We start from the raw sequence: 13,135 nt of genomic DNA, 5'->3' as shown, positions 1-13,135 counted from the left end.
AGGGCATCCCGGAGAGAAGACTTTAATTCATTCAAATAAACCCCTTGGCACCAGATGCTGAGCTGGACACAGGCCACATTGTCACAGGGGTGTGATGAGCTCCAGGACCAATGGGGAGCCAGCGGGGAACCGGTGCCAGGCTCTCACAGGGGTCTAACATGGGTCTGTGCAGCTGGCTCTGAGCTCAGAGGGATGGCGGGGAGAGGGAGGCAGCCAGGGCGGGAGTGTAGAGTGGGGGCAGGCGATTGCCGAGTGGACAGGGTGGGAGGCAGAGGCGCGTGAGCTATGGTGCGCTGTGGGAGTGCACTGTGCAGCTGAGGCTGGAAGTGTGGTTGGGGCCAGACTGAATCCCAAATCATATTTTTGAACAAATCAGCCCAGGAAGCTCTCTGGATCCTGCCTGAAGCTGCCAACTGCTCTGAGGGAAGTGATTTGGAATAGGGGCGCAGATGTCCAAGAAACATCCCTCAACTTCCCCAGGAGCCCTTCCTTTCTGGGACTCCCTCCAGCAAGTCCTGGCAGCGCTGCTTTCTCTCCAGGCCTCTCATTGGAGACTTCCTGCTGACCTGAAGCATTGGTGGCCTGATGGGGGTGACTCCTGCCGTCTTACCTATCATCCTTGTCCCTCAAGGACCTCCTATTGCTCAAAGACAAAGTCTGAAACCTCATTCTGGTGTTCACCTCCCTCTCACACTGGCTCCCAGCTTCCTGTCCAGGGCCATTCATTTCCCTCCACCCCTTGCCTGGGTCCTTCACTTCACAGCCACAAACTCACAGGAGAATTGGACATGCCTAGGGTCTGGCTCACATCCTCTCCCCCTGCTCCATGTTCACACACCTACACACTGCCCATCCTTCAGGCTCGGCCACCGCAGCCTTCTCCTTGGGCCCATTCCCACTTCCAACTAGAAATGTTGTCCTCCCTCTTAAATCCCACAGTGCTGCACGCAGCCACGCCGCTCTTGGGTGTTTAGTACTTGCTTCCCTCCAGGATGGTGATTTGTATCTGTGTTTGCTTTTTGTTACAAGACTGCAGACACTGAAGTCAATCACATCCTTACTGCACCATTTAATAAATAGACATATGACCTTGTAGTTGAGGTCATATGTGTTTCTCATCTAGAAGGGTGGGGCTTGGAAGGACATTTCCCCTCTCCCTGGAGAGAGTGTTTGGCTTTAGGTACCCCAGGGGAGAATGAGCCCCAACACAGCCTAGCTTGAAAAACCTTATCACCATTTTTCTCCAAGCAGGTATTTAACTTCACCAAGTCTTAGTTCTTGCAAAACATGGGGATGATATAGCGTTTACCATAAAGAATCTTTGAATTTACATGAAACAATGTATGCAAATTACTTAGCACAGCACCTAAATGTGCCATTAATCTACTCAACAAACAAATATTGAGCAGCTGTTATGTGCCAGGCACCGGGGAGACAGCAGTGAGCGATTCAGACCACATTACTGCTTTAATGTGCCTCCATTCATGAAAGCTCATGTGGGCAAATGAATAAGTAATACAACTTAAGATGCTGACAAATAAGTGCTTTGAAGAAAATAAGCTCATTTAAGGGATAGACAATACTGAGGTAGGGAGGAGAGAGCTAGTTTAGCAAAGACAAGAATTAAGAGAAGAAGCTGCTCATGCAGGACCTGGGGGAAGCTCATTCTTGGCAGAGACCAGAAGAAATAAGTCTCAACTTGTAACCCAGTGGCCAGGTACCTTTCTCTACCCCACACGTGGTTGAGAAAGTTGAGGAGATGGGCCTTACCTTCACTCCAGCAGGCCTTCGCCTTCAGAGAGATGGTCCCCACTGTTCAGGAGCCTGTGGCCATCACTGACCAGGGAAGACTGTAGGCATCCCCTACCTGTTCCAAACCCTGCCTCACCTGCCTCAATGCCTCACCTTCTCTGGTCTTCAGAGAAGGCTTGTTTCTTTACTTCAGGGTCATTGTTACCATGCATGTGCACACAGAGTCAAAGGAGAGTGAGAGTTCCTGGGGAAGGTTGTCCCATGTGGATACACCCCAGGCTTTTGGAAGTTGCCCACAAGGATCTCCCTTCTTCCCTAACTCTCTGCATTTTCTCTCCCTTCCTGCAGCCATGACCTTTGCAAGGTTTCTCAGCCAGGTGCCATATTGCCCCTCCACCTTCACTCAGGAATGGTTGGAATGGGAAGGGGCCATTTTTGATGGTCACAATGACTGAGAGGTGCTGCTGGCATTTCGTGGGCTGGGGCCAGGGAGGCTAATCATCCGGTGATGCACAAGACAGTTCCATACAATAAAGGATTATCCTGCCCAAAAGGTAAATGCAGACACTAATCCCTCAATATCCCCTCAAATATCACCAAATCCCCTTTTCCCTAGCTAGATTCTGTCACCCGTCTCTTTAGAAATAATTGAGCCCCAGTCTCCCAAAGTCCTCACTGTCTATCTTGCAAATTTGACAGCCTTCTGTCTCCAAGCAATTACTACTGCTCCATCTAGACAGGCAGGGAAGCTCCCCCAGATGGAAGGAACAGCTCTGGTCCTGTACCAGGGCCAGTGGAGAAAATGGTGGTAAGGGCTTGCTAGCAGAGCGTCGTAGTTAGCTCTTTCTTGGAGTACCTACTCTCAAACATTTCTCACCAGTGAGAGGATAAATACCCATCTAAGCACCACACTTCTGGATGAGAAATACATATTACTCCTACTAACCCCAGTCCCATCACCCTCAGACTTACTAGTATGTTACAAAACTTCCTATATGAACTCGACAGAAGTCCCAACAGCTCTCCATTAAAGACCAGGACAGTACCATGCGGTCCTCAGTTTGCCTTGCCTTTTACATCATCCTCACCATCATTGTCAATTGTTACTATTATCAATGGTACAAGGCCTTGCACGGAGCCTCAAATTGGTGGGAGTTATGTCCATGGAAGATCCTGGCAGCATGGGCGATAGTTAGGAAAATATGGGGCAGGGCCATGTTCCCACTAACAAAGGTCCTTGGCAAACCGACTTTCTGATGTGCTTAATGAGTGGCCTAATGCTTGATTAAAAGCGCTTGAGAGAGAAATTCTCTTGAGAGGAGGAACAGTGCCAGGGGGCACTGGAAGGGCTCATTTTTCATTCTTTGACTCGGGGAGTTGGCAGGAAAAAGGACAGTGACTATTCCCTGCAGAAAACAACGCTCCAAATGGCTCCAGAGCCAGCCTGGGAAGGCTGCTCCTTGGCAGTGTCCTTGGCCAGCACGACTTTCCAAACATCCAAGTCAAAAGCAGCTTTTGTGGGAGGTTCAGAGCAGAATCCCTTAAAGCAGGAGGTTTGTCCCACTCTTCCCAAACTGGATGTCTGTTTACTGAAAAAGTCAGTAGATCATACCTGTCCAGAGAACAAGTTGTCCCAGAGAGAGTTCTTTCAGGAAATAGGTGGCCACTCAAATGGGGTAATAGGGCAGAGACAAAGGTGTGGGCAGTGATAAGGAAGGTTGAAGAACCACAGGGTGGCAGCATCAAGGGCAGTTGGGCATGGGAGGGAGCAATTGCCAGAACCCTGGACATAGGGCAGGGTCATTGGTCACAGCCAAATCATATAGCCCACAGGCTGAGAACCGGGGATACAGGCTGAGAACTGGGGATACATGCCTCATCTCAACCTCCTCTTGTTGCTGGAAGGCAAGGAGCCTGGAATCTCACTGATCCAGCCTCCTGGCCCAGCACAGGAGGGGATTTTTTACAAACCACTCCGAAAATTAGTACCTTAAGACAATAAATATAAATTTAGCCCTTGATTTTATAGATTAGCATTAAGCTGGACTCAGTTGGGTAGTTCTGGTCTGAAATGTTCCTGGCTTGGCTGTCTCAGCGAGACTTACTCATGTGTCTGATGTCAATTGGGTTGGCCAGGACTATGTTTAAAATGGCCTTGTCTGAGTCAGTTAGAAAGACACAGACCTCTCTCGACCTGGATCTCTTTCCTTCCAGTTTGCTAGCCTTGTGTACAAAGCAGAAAAAGGGGCCAAGAGCAGTAGGTGGGCAAACTCCAAAGTGCAAGTGCTTCTCAGCCTTCTGCTTACATTGCATTTGCTTCTGCACCTTTGGTCAAAACAAGTCACATGGCCATCCTGATTCAATGGGAGGAAAAATATATTCCACCCCTAAGGGGACAGGAAGAATGTGTGGCTGTATTTTGCAACCTACCATAGTCTGTGCTCCAGCCACAATTATTCATATTCCTTCCACATGCAAAATATGCTCTCCCATATCCCAGGACCTCCAAAACTGGATCCCTCCAATCTGGGCTTGTTCCTGTAGCAGTTGGCTTTGACTGCATAACAAATGACCCCAACACTTAGAAGCTTAAAACAGTAACCATTTATTTAGCTCACAGTTCTATAAGCTGACAATTTGGGCTGGGTACAGCTGGGCAATTCTGATCTCTGCAAGTGTTCACCCATGCATCTTTGGTCAGTACTCCTCGCTCCTCCACGTAACCTTGGGTCCTTTGGCATGCTCATCCACATGGTGGCAGGATTCCAAGAGCAGCAAGAGAGAACAAACCCCAATGTGCAATCAAGCCTTTACTTATATGCCATTGCTAACATCCCATTGGCAAAACAAGTTAATGGCTGGGCTCAGAATCAGAGCAGGAGAACAGTAAAAGGTAGATGGCAAGGGGACATGAATATAGGGATGGAATAATTGATGATTGTTTTAGTAATTTATCTTCCACAGTGAAGTAGAGAGTACTAGTAGATCTTGAGAGATAAATGAAAGATGCAGCTCACAAGTCTAAATTTCATAATGCAGCACTCAAGCCTCTTGAGAATGGGTCCCACATATCTCTCCAATATCAACTCAATTTATCTTGCAACTACACACCTGCCAAGCTGGGCTCTTCCCAGTTTCAGGGACCTTCCCTAGCTTTTCCTGCTCACTCTTTTCTGGATTATCCCCCCATCATTTTTTTTAATAGTCAACGGGTACCAAGGGACTCGGTGGCAGGAGGACCTCATCCAGCATCTTGATGGCTTCCACACTGGCTGCCTGGGTTTTCTTGGCCAGATACTCAGCCTTGTGATAAAATCCCTGCTCTGGGTGCTATGGCCAAGGAAGTTCCCAGCAAGGATGACCTGGGAGACGTGGGTGGCACTGCCTGCTCACCCTCATCCCCCAGCTGCCCCATCACCATGTCCACCAGTGGCTAGGTGCCTTGCAGGCTCTCACCTCTGCCTTCACCCAGGCCCAGACCAGACATCAGCAGCACAAACCTGTCCAGGTCAAGTGGTGGTGCAGGCATCTGATGAGCAAACCCTCAAATGGTCTTCCACCAAGAACTTGCCATCATCTCTCACGGAGCCCAGCACGGACAGCAACATCCCTGTGGCCAGGCTGAACATATCAATGGTAACTTCCAGTTTGATACACTGTAATTCTTCTTCCAAGACCAGTTCATCATCTGTGTGGATGTACTTGCTCCAAGGAGGTGTGGGGAGCAGACTGTGTTCCTTGCTGACCTCTTGCAGGTTGGAGGGCCAGAGCTCCATGGCCTGGAGGAGCGTTCCCACCACACAGCACCTCTCCCTGGGCTGCAGCTCACACCGCTTCTTTATTTGGACTTCACTGCTGAGCACAGCAGCCCAGGGGCCCTGCCTCTGCCAGGAGGGAGGGACCATTGAGGGCAAAGACCACTTAGACCTAAAGAATCACTTGGCTCCAGGAGGACAAAGGGATTCAGGATGTGGATGGGCTCTGGATGGGTCTTTTTAAGAAGGTAGACATGCAGAGAAGGCAATGTGAAGTCAGGGCCAAGACTGCAATAACGTGGCCACAAGCTTGGAGCACCAGCAGTCACCAGGAGCTGGAAGAGGTGGGAAGGACCATCCCCTGGAGCATCCAGAGGGAGCATAGGCCTGCTGACACCTTCATGTTAGACTTCTGGCCTCTAGGACTCAGCTCCAGGGGACTGGCGCGGAGCCTGCCGCATGGAGATGCTCGCTGCATTGAAGGTGAGGAAGAACATTTCCCCACTGCTGCTGGACCCGATTCACCAGGAAAGGCCTCATTTGGATGAGGTGGGTGGTATAAATGTGGGCATACTGCCAGCTAAAGCTGCACTCCCCCCAGACAGAAGGGTTGTGAGTAGTTGGTGTAAGTCACCATGGGCATGCAGGCAAAGGTGACATTGCTGGCTGACGGGGGGGATAGCCTGCTCAGAAAACATGGTGTGCTCCAGGAGTCCAGACTGCTGCACCCAGACCAAGGAGGACGTGGTCACTCAGGCGTTCACTGCCTGCTCCACACCTCCACCTGAACAACTACCAAGGTCTCAAATCCACATGCCCCAATTCTTCATCTGCTGCATCCAGCTCTCCAGCACCTGCTCCGTCTCAGGATATGAGGCCAGATAACTCTCACCACACACCAGGGTCCCCATCCCCCATCTTTATCTGACCACATGCTCTACATCCTCCTTAACCTCATTTAAAGCCACTGCTCCCAGAGGTCTTTCCTGATTCTCATCCTCAACCCTCTCCCCCACTACACACACAGACATACATACACACAGACACCACCACCACCACCGCCACCATCCTCACCACCACCAAGCTGGACGTGACTATGAATATTTCTGCCTATAATCTCTAGAGCCCCCTCTGTGCCTCTCTTCAGGTACTTAGTGCATTGTACTTATTTGTGGATGGATGTTATCTCCTTTCTTAGACTATGAGCCACCAGAGGGCTGGATCCTTGTGTGGATTCATTCGTTGTCTCCCTCCACAGTGCCCAGCAAGATGTCCTCTTGACCTAAGGAGGTCAGTGCTGAACAATTCAAAGATCACAGAAGAAGACATTGCAACCGAGCCAAGAAACACCCTTCAGAGAGGAACTCAGAAGAGCAGCAATTGCCTGCCCACTGAATGAGGGCTAGGGCTTTGGGCTTGCCAGAAAACACATCTTGAACCAGAGGTCAAATTCATGAAAAGATAGTCCTCAACTGCATCCAAGAAAGAACTTCCCGTAGGAGAACAGTCCAGGTTAGAGTGGGCTGGCAGGAAGAGGAGTGAGACACCCCATCTGGCAGTGAATCAGTCTTCTGGTTAGTGTCTGAGAGAGTGATTTTGCTTAGTTTGTTTATACTTAAGGTTTGCACATTAATAATTCCTTCATTAGACTTACGTTGCCCCTTGGCACCAGGAGTTTGTATCCCAGGCCTCACAAATAAAGGGTTTTCAGGAGCAGCTCTCCTCACGAGGCAGCCTGTGCTGAAATTGACCCCTGGCCAATTCCCTGAGAGTTGGCTGGGCACTGGCACATTGTGTACCAGGGGCCAACTAGTGTGTGATTAGATTGGGGGTGGAAGGTGTGGGAGGGGAAGATGACTGGGCAAGTGTGAAGGAATTCTAAAATGTTAGGGAGGGCCATTTCAGTAAATTTCCTTATACACACACCTGCACACTCCTGTTGAATGGGCCATACTCCCTCCTGTCAGAAACCAGTAGCTCAGCCGAGGAAGGCTTCTCCCTTAGGGTGGGTGGGGTAATTAAGACAGTCCTGTAGACTCCACCCTTCTCTAATACTGATACTCTTTGATCAGCCCAACTTCCCTGTGTTTTAAGTGGTAGAACAGTGCCCCAGAATGTATTTATAGCCTCCATAAATACCACAATGTTCCAGGACTAGAGACAGGTCTGCTCTTGGACCTGAGTGCCAGGAGTGACAGAGGGAAGAGATGCTCACACCAGTGGAAGGTGGCTCCAGATGGCACCACTGCAGTGAGCAGAGGACCCATCCTAGGAATGAGGCCTGGAGTAGCTCTTCTGACCCCTCCCAGTAATGTTCCTGAGAACAAAACACCTCCAGAGAGCAACCCCCTTATCAAAATGTCAAAACTGAGAATTCCGGTCAAGATGGCAGATTAGGTGGACACTGTGCTTACCTCCTTCCATGACTACATCAGATTGCAACTAAATTATAGAACAACCAACCTGGAGAACCATCTGAAGATTAGCTGAACAAAAGTCCTATAACTAAAAATATAAAGAAAAAGGCATGTTGAGACTAGTAGGAAGGGTGGACATGCAAAATGGGCTGGCCCCAAACCCATGTGTGGTGGTTAAGAATGGAGAGGGATATCTTAGCTTCAGAGGTCCCCCCTGGGGAGTGAGGGATCTCAGCCTTATGCTGGGAAGAGGAACCCACAAAACACCTAGCTGTGAAAAATCAGCGGGGATCTGTCCATCCAGGTGAGATGAAAGGCTACTGGAAATACAGGTGTCCTCTAAAAAGGTCCACACAAAGACTCTCCCTTGCAGGCACTCACTCTGGGTTCTGGCGAAAGGATAGTGGCAGGAGGACAGTGTGTCTGGGCCATCGGAGACATATAGGGAGAAACTGAGTTGCGTGGCTTCCAGGTGAGGGCAAGAAAGACAGTCACCACTATTCCTGTATTGAGCCCTTCTACCACATGGCCAAATCTGAATCTCCATTAGCCTGATGAACTCCTCTAGCTCCACTCTGAAGACTCCCTGAGACCATGATCCACCAACTCACGCACTGCTTGAGGCTTTTCTTAGGGCTCTTTTAAACTAGAGGGGACTATTTTATATCAAACATTCCCTCTCAAATTACAGGAACTGTAATCTGGCTAAAACCACTCACCCTCTTCTGCCTCTGAAGAAAAATCCAGTTAATGCCAGCTGATATTGTTCAAGAATCTGGCCCCTCTCTCAAATCCCAGCCCTTTCCACAAAGAAGCTCAAGAAGCCCAAGAGGAAATCCAATATTCTCCTCAAAAGCAGACATCAGCTCAGTGGATCTCCGGTGCATCCTGTGGAATCCCTAGCAAACAGGTGATCCAGAAAGGATGGGCTGGGACAAAACATGTCACCGCTAGGTCCTGAGCCAGAGAAGCAGATGCTTGAAGACCTAGGAAGAAAGTTTCAACACCCCCACCACCCCATGGTTTCCCATTGTCTACAGAAAGGTCAGATTATTTTGTCCAGAATTCATGACCCCAATAAGTCTAGTCTCATTTTTTGCTAGACCTTCAAACCCTTAGCCATTTTGGAACATTTGTGCTCCTCAAATATACCCAACTCATCCCTCCTGCAGGTCTTTGTTCCAGCTACTGAAACATGATTGGTCTTAGGATAGATTCTCAGACCCTAAGATAAAAATTCAAGTACAAATATTTTGTGCAGAGGGGCTAGGGGAGATGATCAAGAACAGGATAGTCAGGGAGGACGGAAAGTAATAAAGGGAACATTATTGAGTAGGTTCCCATTGTGGGCAGCAAGGTTTGATTCTACTGGGGAACCCTGGGGGACAGTGTAGAACCCACTTCAGAGTTGTCTCCACCTGAGAGAGAGGGAACTGGGGTGTTTATCCACCAACTTCCATCAGTCACCAGTGGTGGGGTTCTGCAGGGGAACTGGGAGGTATTGACTCTGAAGCATTCGAGCCCAGCTTGCATGGGAATGGTGACTGCCAGGAGGCGATGGCCAGTGCACCGGAAGCATCGCCTTCTCCACTTTCATGCCTCTTTTTCTCCCTCCCATCACCATTTTCAGTTTCTCCAAATGGCCCACTCATCAAAGGACAATGCCACCTCCTCTAAAAAGCTTTCCTGACCTTCAGACAGAATCAGTGACTCCTCTGGCATCCACAGACAATCACAGCACAACTATGACAAAATCCTCATGTTCCTGCCTTCCGGTTTTGCCTTCACTCAGCTGTCAGTTAAAGGCCGAATTGATGACTAAGTAGTGTGGTGGAGACCCTCATCCTCCTGCCTTGGTTTCCTTCCTTTCTGCTTTACACGCAGCGGTGTCTGTGATTTGTACACTCACAGCAGGTCTTTAACCCTGTTAACATTGGAAGTTAGAAAATACTTCTTTAAAGTGCCATTTGGTACTATTGCCTGAATCTGTTGTTATTGCAAAAATAAAAATTTAAAGGTTGTTATTTGAAGCAGTGCATGGTAATTACTGTGTTGTATAATATCAACAGTTTTATTTGCATATGGTGATATAAAAATAGGAATAAATACCTAAATACCAACTGCTCTCTCCAGGTTATCTGGAACTGTGATGTGTGATACACTGAAAGCATCTACTCTTGCTCTGTTGAAAGAGGAGAGAATGTAAATGGAAGAAAACAAGTAAGAAAAGAGGAAGTCCAGACCCACAGAGAGTAAAAATGCTGGCACTTGAGGAGTAAAGTGGTTTCTGGGAGCCCTGAAGTGACCCACAGCAGTGCAGTGGAGGACAGATTGGTGTAGGCAATCTTACTGTTTCCCGAAAATGACTTTACAGTGTTGCAGTGAACGTGGGAATAGAGCTGTCCCACCTGCCATTCCCCAGATGAGTGTAAAGAGGAACGAGGAGCTGCCTGGTCAGCTCAGCTGCTGTAACAGAATTCCATAGACTAGGCACCTTAAACAACAGGAGCTTATTTCTTATAGCTCTGAAGCCAGGGAGTCCAAGATCAAGTTACCAGCTGATCTGGTATCTGGTGAGGTCTCTCTTCCTGGTTCCTAGAAGGCCATCTTCTCATTATGTCCTCACACAGTTGAAGGAGTTAAGGATCTCCCTGGGGTCCCTTTTATAAGGACACTAATCCCAGTTGATGATGGCTCCACTTTCATGATCTAATTACCTCCAAAGGTTCCACCTCCAAATACCATCACCCTGGGGGTTAGGGTTCAACATGTGAGTTGGTGGGTGGGGGTGTGGGGCGCATTCAGTCTATAGCAGAAGCCTATAGCTGTGGTTAATAGATTAAGAAGCTGGAGCTTCTACTAGATCACGAAGGAAGTCTGAGACAGCATGTGATTAAATGGGAATCTGCTTGCAAACAGATTTGTGTCTAACTCATGAGCTGCCGTGTTTGCCCTGACTAGAGATCAAGTGTACACATGATTGTGTTTCCTGAGGAGTAAGGCTCTTACTTGGTTGTTGATTATTTCTGAAGGTCAGGTCCACTTCCCACAGCAGGTGGGAAATCCAGAAGGTTGACTCAGCTCTAAAATGAAGAAACACCTCTGTCCACCAGTCACCCAATAATGAAAGTGATAACAGGGGCTAGGTGAGCATGAGACTAGAACGTTGTGAAGAATTGCTGTGTTATATAATATTAACCACTATTGCCTACACAGTGTCTCAGCATGAGGGCTCTCTGGGGCAGACACTGTTGTCTTCAACTTAAGATACCCAGTTCCCAACACAGTGCCTGTTGCAAGTAATATGGTGTCAGTGAGATCAGTATTTGTCATGTAAATGAATCACATTTAAGACTTCTCCAGTCTCCTTCCTCCCAATGGCCCTTGGACCCTCCTCATCTTCTCTCCATTAGTTCCTCTGCCAGTCCCTTTCCTGGAGTCCATCAATAGATGACTTTGGTTCTAGACCAGCGGTTCTCAACCTGTGGGTCGTGACCCCTTTGGCAGTCGAACTACCCTTTCACAGGGGTCACCTAAGACCATCCTGTATATCAGATATTTACATTATGATTCATAACAGTAGCAACATTACAGTTATGAAGTAGCAACGAAAATAATTTTATGGTTGGGTCACAACATGAGGAACTGTATTTAAAGGGCCAGAAGGTTGAGAACCACTGTTCTAGACTTAAAGGGGACATTACAGACACATACATCTTTTAGGGTGAAGGGTGTGTTCCTGGAGACATGAAAGAAAAAAGCCTAGTAAAACCATTCTTATATTCCTACTTATCCACCCACTCAGGAAAGAAAATGTTTTTGCCAGAGAATTATAATAGAGACTCATATCTACCTCTTTTCCTTCATTCAAAAATCTTACCCATCACTCAACCCACATTTCAAAAACTGCCTGTGCATGAAAGCAAGTTTGATCCCCAGTCATATTGCTCTGTCCTGAGAGCCCCACACACTGTGCCTTTGCTATAGCACTCACAACTTACTGTCCTCTACTGTTTTACTCATGACCAGACTGTAGGACCTGGTGGTCAGGAGTGGGTCTGATTCATCTTTGTCCTATCTCACCCTAATCCCACTGCCACCCCCAGGGCCTGGCCAAGACAGGAAGAAAACTGGGTAAATTGAATTTTAGAATAAAAGGAAGTATAGCCAGGAGTTTAACTTGGCTCAGAAGGATTTCAGTCCAACTTTCCAAGAAGCTACTCTCTAAGCTCAGAGGCTGGAAACCTGCTATCTACCTGTCCCGGGACCTCCCCTCTGGGGCTTTTGGCAAGTACCTACTTGTTTCTCCTCTTGTAGCTCTGGCACAACATTCCCCTGCTCATCATACTGTTATGGAGGAGGTTTCTTCTTCTGATGAAGACAGGGTTGGGCAAGATGGTCATAAGATTTCATAAGTGGGGAGCTGACAGAAGTCTCTCATCTAAGGCTGCTCTCCCTTCTACAGTCTGCCTGCCAAGAAGACATCCTACCTTGGCTTGAATAACATTGATGGGGAGTTTGTACCACTGTCCTTGGATGGCTGAGCTTGGGGGACACTTTCCTCAGATTCACTTCCACCTTTGGAACTCAATTCTACCCTTGGGGGTTGCACAGAACAATCTGCTTCCTCTTCCCCAGAGAAGTCTTCAAATGTTTGGGGACAGTTCTCTTGTCCTCTTGAGTCTTCTTTTGCCAGACTAAATGGCCTCAGCTCTTACACCGTTTTCACTTGTCCCAACAAGGCTACTGTTTTTAAATGCTCTTGAAAGAACATTCTCCACAAGGTGAAATAGAAATGAGTAGTCATGTTGGTACTGACCCGACCCCTTGCTGCATCTCAGCAAGAATACATACTTTCACGTCTCTCCAGTGGTGCAGAAATAATTGGTGAGAGTCAAATTCATACACACACTTGCTCAAATCATGTCAACAAGAGACTGAGAGATTGAACAGAGTGTGCGGCTTCTGGTTTGGTAGAAAAACAGAAGGTCAGCATCAAATTCAGTTGCTCCCTTTTTTTTCCCTTTAAGTATAGATCAGAATAAAGCAAGGAGACTGAGAACCAATAACTCAGTCGGAAATTTTCTTTTGAGGACTTTGGGGCAGGATGTGTAGGACCAGAATGTGGGCCAACCAGGTAGTAGACCATCTCAATAGCAAAATGGTGACACTGATGGCAGGAAAATTCCTGAAGAGACGTGGTTTTAGTAA

The 13,135-nt window shown here is 48.0% G+C and overlaps 1 pseudogene; it reads right to left on the bottom strand.

Moving 5' to 3' along the window:
• Positions 1-4,950: 4,950 nt before the first annotated feature.
• LOC139002651 (DNA polymerase delta subunit 2-like) lies at positions 4,951-6,425 on the bottom strand (annotated as a pseudogene).
• Between the last annotated feature and the right edge of the window lie 6,710 nt (positions 6,426-13,135).

The sequence above is a fragment of the Myotis yumanensis genome, unplaced genomic scaffold (assembly GCF_028538775.1).
Source record: "Myotis yumanensis isolate MYYU_CA2020_CCGP unplaced genomic scaffold, mMyoYum1.0.hap1 SCAF_2, whole genome shotgun sequence".
Classification (NCBI taxonomy): Eukaryota; Metazoa; Chordata; class Mammalia; order Chiroptera; family Vespertilionidae; genus Myotis; species Myotis yumanensis.
The sequence above is the reverse complement of the archived record's forward strand: the minus strand, read 5'-3'. Positions and strand labels throughout refer to the sequence as shown.